The 15,766-nt window shown below is 41.5% G+C and overlaps 1 pseudogene; it reads right to left on the bottom strand.

Annotated features, from left to right (window-relative positions):
* Positions 1-3,234: 3,234 nt before the first annotated feature.
* On the bottom strand, positions 3,235-3,592 carry LOC128561891 (dynein light chain roadblock-type 1-like; annotated as a pseudogene).
* Between the last annotated feature and the right edge of the window lie 12,174 nt (positions 3,593-15,766).

Consider the following 15,766-nt stretch of genomic DNA (forward strand, 5'->3'; position numbering starts at 1 on the left):
TGAGAGGAGGCAGGCGGTTGTCCAAACTGGACAAGGAAGCCTCGTGGTGCATATAACAGGATTTGGGTCATGTGGGGGCTCCATTTGTCCCAATAGCACTGACTGTAGCTCTTCTCCAGAATTAATTTATAAGTGTCTGAGTTGGTCAGAAACTTTCCTAGGATCCTTCTAAGCCTTAGGAGGATATTTTGGGAAAAAGAATGTCCTTATTTAAAGCTGAAAACCCCAGTGTGATTCTTGCTGTTCTAGTAAATTTACCAATCCTCTATAATTTTCTTGACCCTAAAGATAACAAGCTGTGCTCTTAAAGAAAGGCTTAACCACATCCTTCCCCTGTGCGATCTCTTTGCTGTCTTTCTCCCTCCGAAACAGCTTACAACCCTGGCAGAAATCATCAGTCCAGCCCACAATTCCAAGCATGGTTTCCCACCACTCTGAGTATGTAGACCCTAAATAGTTCAGGCTCTGATCACTGGGAAGCCCCTAATGTTCCTGTCCCACAGTGACATGTGATACCCTCTTTATTCCCCCAAACCTTCTCCTGTCATGGGAGATGATTGTATTCATAGACGGTCCTTAAACTGGAGGGCCAAGATGTGAGCTTTGCTGTCATGGGAGCCTTTCCCCTTTCATATGGTTCCTTTTGGGGCCTACCAGCAAGGGCATAGCCATAGGAGGGTCATGGGGTTAAAGGTGATCCTGGTAGAGTCCAGCCATAGCCCAGTTCACAGCAAGGTCAACATCTGGCAAAACCAGTGAGCTTCTCCATTCCTTTATGTGCTGTTCCTCCCTCCTCTGTCATCCCCAGATCCATTCTCCACCTTACTCTGTGTCCCCGGAGACTGATCCTCTGAACTAGATCTCCCTGGGCTCCCTTATGAATGGCTTCTGATCAGGTGTGGCAGAGGAGGCTCTTTTAGGGGACCCAAGGGCCAATGGAGAGAGAAGCCAGGTATTTTACCCTGCCTTTCATTGCTTTAGGGCCAATTCTGCACTGCAGTGGCTACAGTTCCTGCTGGGTGTCCCATTATCCACAGTTCTAGCTCCCACTGGGCTGGGATAATGATTTCTTGTCATTCCCATAGTCCATTTAGTTCCCTTAACTTTGCTCATACTTCCATCAATTGGCCTTTTTCCCCCAAAGTCTCTTCATTTGAACCTTCTGGGGAGAAGTATATTTTCTCCTAGGACCCTGACTGATACATCTCCTTGCCTTCATTTCCCCAAAGGATACCATTTCCATGACCATTAAGATCCTGTATCAGTGCTCAGAGCTTCACTGCCTAAATTATACACCCAGACTTTGGTCCCCTCTTTGGAGAAGTTAATTCCACTCTCTCTCATCATCAGCCAGTCCCTTTGCAAAGACCCGGTGGTGGATATTGGTTGACTTGGGTAGGAGGACATGGTCAAGGCCATGCAGCTCTGTCTTCCCACTGCCCCTGTGCCTTGCCACACCCTCAAGCAGGACTCCTGGGCTGCCTTCTGCCTGAAGGGGAACATGCTAAGAGTGAAGAACAGGAATGATGCACATGGATACTAACAGGAAAGAAAGACAGGTGCACAAACCCCCTAATATCCCAGACATCAGTCAAATAAAAGAAAGATTTCTATGCTGGGTAGAGATGATATAACTTCTAGGGGGAAAGGGGAGGTAGAACATGGTGCTTAAGACTAAAGCCCAAACTCCTTGACATTCATGAAAATTATTGACTTTCCCAGTCTGGTTCAAGCTCAACTTTCTAGACTTTCCGTGACCCTCCTTTCCCACTGATATACCCGAGGTTACTGAGTTCTTTACTCTCCCCCAGAGTCTCTGAGTATTCTGTATCATCATCCTCCTGCTTCTCCCTCTGAATAGAAAATCCTACTGTGTTAGCGCTCTATCACTCTGCAATGACTACTGTAATGACTGCATAATAAAAAAACATCATTTATTATTTCACTGTTCTATAAGCCACAACTCCAGGGGGCTCTTCGGGGTTCTCTGTTCAGGGTCTCATAAGGCCAAAGTCAATGTGTCAGGCAGGTGGGGTCTTATCTGGTGGTTCTGGGAAGAGTTGTCTTCCAAGATCATTGAGATTGTTGACAAAATTCAGTTCCCATGGCTTCAGGACTGAGATCTCTCTTTCTGGGCTGGCTATTAGCTGGATCTCTCTCTGGTCCTTAAAGCCACCTGGCTTTAAGCACTACCATTTTCAAGTCAGGAATGGTATATCAAGACCTCTCATGCTTCAAGTCTCTCTGACTTCATCTTAAAAGCGGAGCCATATTAAATGCTCTGCTTTTATAGGGTTCGTGTGATTAGATTAGACCCGCCTGGGTTACCTCCCTTTTGCCATATAATCATGGGACTAAGGCCATGGATATAGGGCATAGGGCCATTTTGCAATCTTGTTTACCACACCTTCTCTCCTTAGTTCAAATGGCAACAACCCTCTAAAGCCTTCTTGGTCTCTCCCCTCAGAATTATCAGTTCTCCTAGCTGACACTTGGTTAGACTTCTTATGATGTTGTATTAGCGAGCTCTTTGAGAATACGTGCTGTGTCTACTCATTTTGTGTTTCTGTTGCACTAATGCCTATCACTTAGTCAACATTCCATCAGCATTTGTTGAAAGAAAGGAAGGGAGGGAGAAAGGAGAGGGAGGGGGGGAGGAAGTGAGGAAGGGGGAGGAAGGGAGGGAGAGGGATAAGGGAGGGAGAAGGTAGGGAGGAGGGAAAGAAAGAAGGGAGAGAGGGAGTGGGGGAGGGAGGGAGGAAGAAGGGAGGAGAGAGGGAAAGAAGGAAGGGAGGGAGAGGGAGGGAGAGAGGAAGGAAGGATGGAAGGGAGGGAGGGAGAGAGAGGCTACAAGGACATAATGGCAGACACCTGAAAGGTCACCTGGTTTATGTGATCACATTTCTATAAAGTTACTAAGTGTACTAAGATCACACCATTTTTTAAAAGACGATTTTTCAGTTTTTTTTAGTTAAAGAAAAACAGCCTTTTCCAAGAGCGACAAAGTGAACTAATGGTCAGAGGAAAGCTGGGTGTGGGTTTCTCACAAGTTCTTGCTCCAAATCCCAGATGAGGAAGGACGGCCCGCCTGGGAGCTCTGGGAGAGACCAGTGCAACAGAGAGATTTCTTTGGCGGAGTGGGCAGAGCTGCCAGCCCACCCGTGGTCACTGGAATGGCCTGAGTGGGCTCTAAAATGATTTCCACATGCCAGTCCATGGACATGATAAACATTATTATTCTTGAGGAACATTAAAGCAGGGAATGACATGGGGACCTGAGAGAGTGGCTGATTTGGTTGGATTCTGAGTCACAATCAGGAAATAGTCTTTATCTATTATAAAGACTATTCTGAATGAAATACCATAGTTTCATTTTTCTTGGAGGGAATTCGAAGAAAGGTGAGGTCGTTCTAGGGGTCAATTTCATGCTCTGTGCTTTCGAGATGAAGTTGTGCATGAGGTTGGCGCCCTGTGTGCTGGTAGAATTGTCCGTGGTGCTCTTGATGGGAATGCCTTCTGTGCTCACTGCCATGATTCCCCGCACTCCTTCCTGGCTCTGAAGTCACTTCAGCCTCTCCTCCATCCCGGCCATTTTTGACCGATGGGTAGCTCTGCCTCCATTTTTTTTAGGTTTCCTCCTCCCTTTTTGCTGCCTCCTCCTTTTCCTCCTCTTTCTCCTCCTCCTCCTTTTGCTTCAAAACTGATTTGGAAAAGTTTCAGATTCAGTGCTTGTTTACTACTCCCAGAGGGCAAGAGCTAATTATACTTCCGTTTCCTAGCAATGTACATGACCTATTCACCAAAATAACCAATTCAAGAGGTCTGTCCTTGATAGTATAAGCCTGGTAGTCATTTTCCTTCTCACAGGGCAGGTGCTGAGAGGACAGGCCAAAAAAGACACATTCTGAAAGTATGGGAATGCTTCCCGTTTCAGACATGGTGAACCAGGTGGGGTCTCTGAGTTCAGCACAAAAATTTTGAGGTAGATGAGAAAAATTCATTCCTTTTCTCTGTGGAAAATCATACATTTAAATGATAGATTGTTAGATTTCTTGCCTTTATTTTACTAACTGAGAAGTCAGGGCAATGACCCCATTAACGCAGTCCTCATTCCTCAGGATAAGCATAGCTAGCCATTCAGACAAGGCAAGCAGCACCAAGCCCCATCTGAAAGCTTTCTTGCAAGAGTTCTGACTTGGCTCTCTCTGGTTCTTCCCCCATGATTCCAGTTTCTGATTCTTCCGGCCCCAGACCCAGGTACCAAAAAGGAGACAGGAGACCCCATTAGGGAAGTGCTATCCTTGGATGCATTAACTTTTTTATTTGTTTTGAGACAGAGTCTCACTATATCATTCTTGGTAGAGTGCTGTGGCATCATAGCTCACAGCAACCTCAAACTCTTTGGTTTAAGCAATTCTCTTGCCTCAGCCTCCCAAGAAGCAGGGACTACAGGCACCTGCCACAACGCCTGGCTATTTTTTGTTGCAGTTGTCATCATTGTTTAGCTGACTTGGACTGGATTTGAACCTGCCACCCTTGGTGTATGTGGCTGGCTCCATAACCACTGTGCTACAGGCGCCAAGCCACGCATTAAATTTTTTTAAAAGTAATAAATATATATATGTATATATGGTAAAAAGTCAAACTAAATTGAAAGATAAGATGGAAAGTAAGAATCTCCTCCCTCTGCACACCCCTCACCCAACTCAAGTTCTCTCTCTCCAAAGGCTGTCACTATTCATAGCTTCTTATATCTTTTTTTTTTTTTTTGAGACAGTCTCACTATGTCACCTTTGGTAGAGTGCCATGGTGTCACAACTCACAGTAATCTCAAACTCTTGGGCTTAAATGATTCTCTTGCCTCAGCCTCCCAAGTAGCTGGGATTATAGGCACCCGCCACGACACCTGGCTATTTTTTGTTGCAGTTGTCATTGTTGTTTAGCTGGCCTGGGCTGGGTTTGATGTATGTGGCTGGCGCCATAACCACTGAGCTATAGGCACCAAGCCAGCTTCTTATATCTTTTTCCAAAAAAAAAAAAAGAAAACAAAATTATGGTGCCTGCATTTTAAGCTCAATTATAATACTTTTGTAGATAGTATATGGTTTAATTGGGGCCTTATTTCCTCAAAGATTATGTTCTCTACTCTCAACTATTAAGTCAAATAGAAGCATTTAGAAAAACTGTTTTTCAAACAAATTAAAGTATTGAACCTGTTTACAGTTCATCCAAGATGAAGATGAAATGTTATATTAACTCCCCCAGACAGAAGCTTCCTCTCTTCCTCCCATGCCCTTCTCATTTCCCAGTTCATCTTCTCCTGCCCCGACAAAGCAGTCAAGAAGTTTAAAAAGACATTTGCAAAGCTACGTCCATCTCTCCACAAGATAAAGAGAGAACACAACCACCTCCTTAGCCCTTTCCCAGTCTGTCCTTAGTTTGGCCCTCGATGGCTCCGGCAAGAAGGCAATTACTGAGACATTCAAGTGAGGAATGCCACGATGTTACAGCATAAGACTCCTTGCCTGTTATGAAATGTGAAAAAAATTCTTACTGATTGCATTCTAGTTTACCTATTAGAATGTAATTTGAAGCATTTATTGACATTGTATATGTTAAGTGTGCACGCACATGTGTGTGTGTGTGTATCTGTTTGGATTGAAAGTATTAACTTTTCTGTCTTTTCTGTTTATAAATAAAGCTTCAGCAGTAGCAAGTGAGTCCAACGCTAGGTACAACTGAACTGAGAAAGACCTTAATTCAAAGACTTATCTCAAGAGAGATCTAATCATGTGGATTTTGGAGCAACCTTGGCCAAACGTGCCTCCACCTCCTCATTACTACTTACCACTGGGATCTTCTTCAACTCCACTCCTCTTAACTGTACGTCTTCACCCCATTTATAGTCTCAGGGATGCTCTTGACTCGCCAATTTGCTAAACTAGCTTTCAGACAGAATCTGAAACTCATTTAGAAACCTAAACCATACTCCAAAAGTATAACCAATGAAAATATTTTCCAAGTTTCAGGGAATACTTCCAGGGAATACTGTGTTTGGAAATCTCTGCATACTAAGTCTCTTGCTTGAAGAATTCCAATACAGATTCACATATGAAAGGGCCTGAGAAGTCTTGTATTAAGTCTAATGTTGGTTCTTTCATTCATTCAAATATTTGTGGAGTTCTTACAGTGTGCCCGGTGTAGTTCTAGATGCCAGAGCGAGGGCAATAAATAGGATAGATACCGTTTTTACCTTTAACTGGAGGATCAGATAATATGTAAGCAAAACTTACAATTTACTCTTTTCTTGATTAATCTGAATTCTCTTTAGATTCTAGTTATCAGCCCTTTGTCAGATTCATAGCAGGCAAATATCTCCTCCCATTTTGAAGGTTTTCTGTTTGTTTTAGTTGTACTCTCGCTGTGGCTCAGGCTGGTCTCAAACTCCAGAGCTCAAGCAGTCTGCCTGTTTCAGCCTCCCAGAGTGCCAGGACCTCCATTACATCATGTCTCCTTCAGTTCCTTTAGACTATGACAATTTCTCAAACTTTCTACATTTTTGATGATCTTGACAGTTTTGAGTGGGATTGGTGAGGTATTTTGTCCTTCAATGTAGGTTTGATCTTTTTTTAATGATTAGATAGGAATTATGGGTTTTAGGGAAGAAGACTACAGAGGAAAAGTGTCATTTTCATCATACCACCTCAAGGGTATATGCTACTAATATCACTATCACTGATAATGTTGACCTTGACCACCTGGCCGAGGTAGTGTTTGTCAGGTCTCTCCACCGTAAAGTTACATTTCCCACCCCCTTCCCTACTGTTACTTGTTAAAAGGAAGTTGTAAGGTGTATACCACACCTAACAAGGAGGGAGTTATATTCCACTACATAAATTATTTGGAATTCTTCTGAATAGGAGATTTATCTACTCTTCCCTGCTTATTTACCTATTCAATCACCAACTAATATTTATTTGCTTAACCTGGACATTTGAAAGGTGGATAGTGGAAACCAAGTTTCTCACTATTGGAGAGAAAGCTTACAGGTAAGCAAGGACCAAGGCTAGAATGAACCATGAAGTTCTGTATGAGAGTTGGAGACATTAATATGACTCAGGTTTAACATGGATGCTGTTGGGTAGATATAGAAATAATTATAGATATGTATGTAAATGCATGTACAATATATAATATTTCCCAGCTTTGCCTCCTGGGAGAATCTAGAAGGAAGAATACACAAATAGCAACAAGATTTTAATGCCTACTTTTAGTGCCCAGATTTTAATTTCTGATGCCATTGTCCAATAAAAGGAACCAGGAGTCCTTGGAGAAATACTGACTCTAGGGCTGGGTCAGGAAATATACAAGATGTGCCCAGAGCATCTTGTAGTGTCAGAAACAAAGGAGGCGTTCAAAAAACAACACAAAATCATGGGGATAATGTCAAAGAGACACAGAAGCCACCTAAAAGAGCTCTGTGTGGCCAAAGTTAAAATGATTTCAGTGACAAAATAAATGATTGGATTATAAATCCAAAATGTAAAAAGAAAATTCTTCTTAAATGTTCAAGTCCTACCTTATGTTCTACCAAGTCTTCTACCTTTTCTTTGGAGAGTTTTCTAGTTTTGTATTTCCCCATTTAAGCTTTTTTTTTTTTTTTCTTTTTGCAGTTTTTGGCCGGGGCTGGTTTGAACCCACCACCTCCGGCATACGGGGCTGGCTCTACCCCTTTGAGCCACAGGCACCGCCTCCCCATTTAAGCTTTTAATCAACCCATAATTGGTTTCTGTATACTGTTTGAAGTAAAGATCCAATTTAGTCTTTTTCCACATGGATGAATGAGTAGTCATCCGTATGGAATGCCATCAGTGGCATCATCATAGCTCACAGCAACCTCAAACTCTTGAGCTCAAGAGAGCCTCTGGCTTCAGCCTCCCAAGTCGCTGGGTACAGGTACCTGCCACAATGCACAACTATTTTTTAGTAGAGACAGGATCTCACTCTTGCTCATGCTGGTCCTGAACTCCTGAGCTCAAACAATCTACCCACCTTAGCCTCTCTGAGTGCAAGGATTACAGGCCTGAGCCACTGCACCAGGCCTAGCATCTTTCTAATCTTCATAACTTTTATTTCTATTTCTTGACTTACATAAACTGGCTGGTGCTTCCAGTATAATGTTGAATGGAACTAGTAAGGATGGATATTCTCATTTTGGTCTAGATCTCAGTAGATAGAAATATTTCAAAGCATCGTTATTAAATATGTATTCTCTATTTCAATGTGGTTAAGGAAGTTCCCATCTATACCACATTTGAGCTTTTTTTTAAAAGTCAAGAATAAATGTATTTTATTGAACACCTTTTTTGCATTGACGTAATCATATGGTTCCCTCCCTCTTTAACCTGTTAGTGTTTTATACATTGCTAGATTTGATTTGATAATATGGCCTCTGAGATTTTTCTCTCTGTGTTAATGGGTGAGATTAGCAGACTGTTTTCTTTTCTTGTACTCTTCTTGGTTGTAATGTCAAGGTTACACTAGTCTCATAAAATGAGTTTGGGAATGTCTTTTCTTTACTAATGTCTGCGAGCATTGTATAAGATTGAAATGCCTTAAATGTTTGCTAGAATTTACTATCTGCATGGGGGAAAGGAGATTCACTCTCACTCTAGCTATCCCATTAACACCCAGCTCTGCGCAGGTGGACTTCGAGGCATCTTGCCTCAGCTGTCCCATCTATCTCTTACTTTCTGTCTAGGGCTTTTCTCCTAGTCTTGGAGGGTGGCCTGGAAAAACTCCTAGTACTTAGGGATTTGCAAATCTCAAAGGTTCACGGAAGTTAACACCCCACAGGGCAACTCTTAACCAGAGGGGAATAGAAATTGGTGAATAAATGCTTTCCTCTCCTACCCCTCTGGTGTAGGATTCTGAGGAACAGTCTACCCAGCAGGATTGAGCCCTGGTTGTGTTGGCTGATTCTCTTTCCCTACTTCATTTTTTCCTGCTTCTCCACTTCCAAAAGAAAACATTCTGCTTCCCAAAATAAGCCATCTATCCCCAAGCCCTTAACTCAGGCTCTGGTTCCTGAGGAAATCCAGGTTATGGTACTTACTTGGTAGTAAGCTATTTGATCTGGTGTTTTCTTTGTGGGAGAATTTTTAACTGCCAGTTTAACTCTTTTTCTCTAATGCAAAAGATATTTCTGTCAAAATTTATCCACATCTAAAACTTCAAGTTTATTGGCATAAAGTTGTTTATACTATTTCTCAACTTTTGAATGTTCACAGATCTTTAGTCAGACTCTCTTTTAATCTTTAATATTATTTGCTTCTTTCTTTTTGTCTTGATTAATCTTGCCCTAGGTTTATTTATATTATATTATTAGTTGTTTCGGAAAATCAACATTTGGTCTTATTTTTCTATCTTTTTAAATTTAATTTCAATTTAATTTCTTTTTTCTTATACTTTTTTCGGTTCATTTTGCTTTCTTTCTTTCTTCTTCTTCTTCTTCTTTTTTTTTTTTTTGCAGTTTTTGGCCAGGGCTGGGCTTGAACCCGCCACCTCTGGCATATGGGGCCAGTGCCCTACTCCTTTGAGCCACTAGGCGCCGCCCCATTTTGCTTTCTTTTAAACCACTTCTTCTTTTTTTTTTTTTTGAGACAGGGTCTTGCTCTGTTGCCCCAGCTAAAGTACAGGGGTGTCATTATAGCTCACAGCAACCTCAAACTCCCAGGCTCATGCAATCCTCTTGCCTCGACCTCCTGAGTAGCTGGGACTACAGGTGTGCATGCCAGCTCTGCCTTGCCTGGCTAACTTTTCTTTTACTTTACTTTTCTTTTTTTTTCTCTTTTCCTTTTTCTTTCTTTCTTTTTTTTTTTTTTTTTTTTTTTTTTTTGTAGAAATGGGGTCTTGCCCTTGCTTACACTGGTCTCTGAACCCTGAGCCACCATACCTAGGTGTAAACTCGTTAAGTAGGGTACTTAGCATATTAATTTTGAACTTAAAAAAATATTTAATGTAAGTATTTGCAACTACAACACAGGAACTCTAAAGGCAGATTGTCTGAGTCCAATTCCTGGCTCTGCTACTTACTAGCTGTGTGACTTTGCCTAGCCTCTTTGGGCTTCTGTTTCCTCGTTCATACCTGCCTCAAGGGTTCTTATGAAAATTAAGTGAGTAGACTTGGCGCCTGCAGCTCAGCAGCTAGGGCGCCAGACACATACACCGGAGCTGGTGGGTTCAAATCCAGCCTGAGCCTGACAAATAACAATGAGAACTACAACCAAAAAATAGGTGGGCATTGTGGCAGGTACCTGTAGTCCAAGCTACTTGGGAGGCTGAGGCAAGATAAGCCCAAGAGTCTGTGAGCCCAAGAGTCTGTGAGCTGTGACATCACAGCACTCTACTGAGAGTGACTGAGGCAAGAGTATCCAACAGTTTAAGATTACTGTGAGCTGTAACATCACATCACTCTACAGAGGGTGACATAGTGAGACTCTGTCTCAAAAAAAAAAAAAAAAAGAAAGAAAAGAAAATTAAGTGAGTAAAGTGGTACATGAAACAATACCTACCACACAGTAAATGCTAAGCCAGTGTTAGGATTATGCATTTCCACCTAAGTTCTATTTTAACTGTATCTGTGTAAGTTTCGATATATAGTATTGTTATTATTCAATGCTAAGTACTTTCTTTTTTACTTAATGGTTTATTCTTCAGAGGTATATTTTAAAATTGCCAGTTGTAAAGGGTTTTTCCTGGACTTATTATTGACTATGTTGGTGTTCATCAACATTTCCAGGTATTGGCTTGGTGCCTGTGGCTCAAGCGGCTAAGGTGCCAGCCACATACACCTGGGTTTGAATCCAGCCTGGGCCCACCAAACAACAATGACGGCTACAACCAAAAAATAGCTGGGTGTTGTGGCAGGCACCGGTAGTCCCAGCTACTTGGGAGGCAGAGGCAGGAGAATCGCTTGAGCCCAGGAGTTGGAGATTGCTATGAGCTGTGATGCCACAGCACTCTACCCAGGGCGACAGCTTGAGGCTCTGTCTCAAAAAAAACCAACCAAACAAACAAACAAAAAACATTACCAGGTGTCCTCCAGAAGGGATACTCTTCACTGACCCTTGAAGTTAGTCATGGCCAAGTGACTTCTTTTGGTCAATGAAATACAGTGGAAGCATTTTAAAAAGCAGCATGCACCCTCCACACTCTTTCCCTTTCCACAGGGATTGGGAAAACACGTGTTGAGATGGAGGTGCCACCAGTTCAGACCAGTCTAGAACGTGGAGCCGCACATAGAGAGCAGCTGCCCTGGAGGGCTTGTCTGCCCCTTGAACCAAAATAAACTTTTGTTGTGTCAAGCTACTCGAGTTTTGAAGTTGTAACCACAACATCACCCAGACTATCCTGTTTGACGTTATTTATTTTAGTTAAATTTTGGTCAAAGAATGCAATCAGAATAAAAGCCATCTTCTAAATGTGTTCAGACCAGTTTTATGGTCTCATAAATTTTTATGCAGTGCTTGAAAGGAATATTTATTCTCTGATCATTGTAAGTAATGTTCCTTACACGAATATTAAGTCCAGCTTGTTAACTGTCTTCAGTAGTTTTTTGTTCACTTAATCCATCGCTTCCCTAGAACTGTGTGTTAAAATTTCTATGATAGTGAATTTATCCTTTTCCTCAATATTTTTGAGGCTATGTTATTAAATGCATACAAGTTTAGACTTATCAGCTTCCTAGTTATGGACCCTGAATAGCACATATCTTGAATTTTAAAAATCCAGTCTAATGATTTTTATCCTTTACTGGAACATTTATTTAATTACAACTCGTTGTGATTGATGACCTATTTTGATTTATTGCTACCACCATATTAAGTGCATTGACTTGATTTTTATGTTTCTTTAATTATACCTTTATTAACTTTTGTTCCCATTCACTTGGGTTGAAGTTATGCCCTCTACTGTTTATTTTTGATGGTTTTGCTAACTATTTTAATACTTATTCTTACCTTAACAAAGTCTACAATGAATCATTATCTGTATCTTACTCCCCAACAATGCAAAGATTTTATAACACTTTAACCCTAATCACCTCTGTCCTACCTAGATGCTTTTAATATCTATTCTTTTAGTGCTAGCCTCCCTCTGCCACATTATAATTACTATTTGGAAGAGTTAATATTGGTCAGGATTTGCCCACATGTTCACCAGTATCTTCATTCATCAATCCTTCTTGCATGTCAGGTGGCCCATCGAGATCATTTTCCTTTTGCTTAAAGTAAATTCTCGAGCATTTTCTTTAGTGAGTATTTGTTAATTGTAAATGCTCTCAATTGTTCTTGGGAGACATCTTTGTTTTGCTTTCATTGTTTAAAGATAGTTGTACTGGACACAATATTCCAGGTTCACAGTCATTTTCTTTTAGCACCTTGAAAATACTTCTATATTCCTCTGTCTTTTGGCCGCCATTGATTGTTGCTGAGAAGTCAGCTGTAAGTCCAATCATCATTTCTTTGTAGGTAGTATTTCTCCTTGATCCATCACTTCCCTAGAATTGTGTGTTAAATGGCAGCTGTCACAGTATTATCTTTTTCTTTGTTGTGTAATTTTCCATGATATTATTTCCAGATGTTAATTTCTTTTTTGTTTATCTTCTTGGTATTCACTGGGCTTCCTGAAGCTAAAAATTCATGTTTTCCACAGTTCTGGAAACATTTCAGCTATTGTCTTTTTTAAATATTACCTCTTAACTGGTACTTCTATTTCCTTCTAGAACTCTAACTAAGCACAATTCAATTTTTCAATTTTCTCCTTCATATTCCTTAACTTTTCACATTTCCCATGTTTTTGCCCTTCTAGTCTATATTCTAGATACTTTTTTCAGCTTTAATTTCTAGCTTTCTGATTTTTTCCTCATCTCTGTCTAATCTGCTGATTAATCTAATCCACCAAGTTTGATGACTCAACACTACTTATTTCTAGAAATTCTTTTTGGTTCTTTTCCAAGACATCTTACCTGCTCATTTTTGGAGATCCCTTTTATTTTTTGAATCTATTCAACTTACTTATTTTACATAATGTATGAAAATTTCAATAGCTAAAGCCTCTGTGGATCTGTTTCTGCTGATTTTTATTTGTTATGATTTGTTTTTTCTTTTTTTTTTTTTTGAGACAGTCTCACTATGTCACCCTCTGTAGAGTACTGTGCAATCACAGCTCACAGCAACCTCTAACTCTTGGGCTTACGTGATTTTCTTGCCTTAGCCTCGTTATGATTTATTTTCATGTGTTTTGTGACTTCGACTGTAAGGTGTAATTATCCTTGAAATTTCATCTGTGGCAAATCTTTGAGCACTGGGATGATGTTAAAAGTTCCCACAGTGAAGGTTTATATTTGATTCTGCCAGTTCTCTAAGAAGTACCAGCCTAGGATCATTTTAAATCAAATTTATTCTTTTTCTTATTCTTTTGGGATCACATAACATATGAATTTGGACTAGAAACACAGATAAACACTGGCTTGTCACTGTAAATTTTAAGAGGATATTTATTATTTTGTCTGCCATTCGGACTGACCCAGGCTAGTTTCCTGGCTGTCCCCTTCTATACGGAGGTTTATGTCTCTTTCTCCTACATAGAGAGTCCTGGGATGGAACCTTGGGAGGCTCAGTTTTATATGGAATGATCCCTTGGCTTTATCTCCTGTCCCCAGGCCTTATGAAGCCATTAAAGTGAAAGAAAGCTCAAAGTTCCGAGGGTTCCACAGAAACTCTCAGGGTGAAGGTGAGCTTTGGTCCTGGCTGCCAACCTGTGTTCCTACTTTCACTTCATTTTGAGTTTTATAGATTTCTTTCTTTAGTGCCAGCGCGGTGATAATCTAGACTTTAGGAAATTGTTGTTTCAAATGGGAGGATCGTTCAGGGTGCCTAACTCACTGTTAAAAACGAAAGGTCTTCTTCAACGCTGGAGTTAGGATGGAGGTAATTAATGCAGACTTGACACATCTTTGTCGGTTGCCCTGGTTCCAACAGCACTGGTTCCCAGATGCCCTCTGCTTAAACAGTGTATGCTGTTTGGGAGAAAGAAACATGGCAATAAATCCTTAATTACTGCAGATCAAATGCCAACAAAACCTCTACTATAGTGAGATAAGAGATTGGGGGGCAACTATTTTTAACTACAAAGCAGGAATTGTGTCTCCTCGCATTCAGGCTTTGATAAGTAAGTAAACCGCCCCCAGGCACCGAATCAGCCTCTCTATGGGCTAGACTGCACTGTCACAACCAACGACGGGGTACATACTGTCAGTCCAAAGTTTAAGACTATTAGAATGGGGGAGTAAGATGGGGAAGGAAAGTTAATGCAGAAACACTAGATTCTCTAGAGTTTCAGCCTTCAACAAGGTAGAAATAGTTGGATTACTTCAGTTGTCTCTAGGAAGCAGCTGTGGAAGTTGACATTTCCTCTGGGATTTACTTCTAATTCTTATCAAGATCAGGCATAAAGTTCCTGGGAAAAGAGAACAGGGAAGTGGGATGTTGAGATTATTTTAAGGGTATACAAAAAATATTCAGTTGTAATTCATTGTCTGGGTCGAGCATCCTGCTCAGAACCTCCATTCCAGCCCTGCCAGGACCTGACAGCTGATGTTTTCATGCCCGGGCACCTGAGCTACTTGCATAAATGTTCTCTCTCCCCGCTCTTCACCCATGGTTTAGGTGTCACTGCAGGGAAGGAAGGAGAACACGTGAGCAGTGTTGTCAACTGGTATATTACCATCCTATGTGAGCAGGTCCAAGTCCTAGGCTGGTTGACCATCAGCTCCCCTCAACTCCCCACCACCTGACAGATGAGGAGCCCTGAGAAGAAGGGACAGAGGCAGATGAGGGGTGCTGGGGAAGAAGGAGGGCAGGAAAGAGAGCTCTAAGAGAGAGTGCTTGGCTTGTCTGCGTGGAACAGGAGGGTGGGGAGGAGAGCCAAGGTCACTGGTCAACCTTGAGAAGGCCTGTGAAAAAGATGGAAACCTCTGACAGTTTGGGCCTCTTCACCACATTCTTTCTGAATTTGGTAGCTGCCATGCAGAGGTAGCCAGGGTAGTTGCCCCTACTTCCCATGTTACAGGAACCCCAACTGAGGGACAGCTGTTCCTTGAGAATACGTTTTAAAGGAAGGTGTTTGGCAGCGACCAAGTTAAGAATTGGAAGGTTACTCTCCTAATGACTTTAAAGTGGCTACCATACCCTCCCCTGCTGATGACCAATGCCAGGAGAGCCAGTCCCATTTGTGTCTCTAGTTTAAGCTGATTGGGGACCTGTGGCACCAGACTCTTGGTAATCACAGACATAGACCACAGTCTGAATGCTGCTTAGATCCTATCTTAGGTTCTACTTAAATAAGCCAAGCAGGCCAAAGAATTTGGGTTCTTAGGCTTCCACGCCTTTAGCTGTCCTGAAAAGACTCTTGACCACCCAATTATTTATGGAGCCATCACCATATACACACTGTCTCAGGCCTTATGGAGCTTTTGATCCAGCTGTCGGTATGCCATTCATTGCCCCCCAGTTATCCTTACAGGAGCCAGCCCCATTGCTCATGCCGCCTCTGTGGTGAGGGTCACTCTGAACATCAGTTTTCCTATGTGTAAAATGAAAGTATAAAGAAAATTGTGGAGTTGGTCTCTGAGGATGCCACATAGAATGTATGTTTTAAAGTGAGCTTTTTCATTGAGGTACATGTTATCACACACAGAGAAAAA

The sequence above is a fragment of the Nycticebus coucang genome, chromosome 12, assembly GCF_027406575.1.
Source record: "Nycticebus coucang isolate mNycCou1 chromosome 12, mNycCou1.pri, whole genome shotgun sequence".
Taxonomy (NCBI): Eukaryota; Metazoa; Chordata; class Mammalia; order Primates; family Lorisidae; genus Nycticebus; species Nycticebus coucang.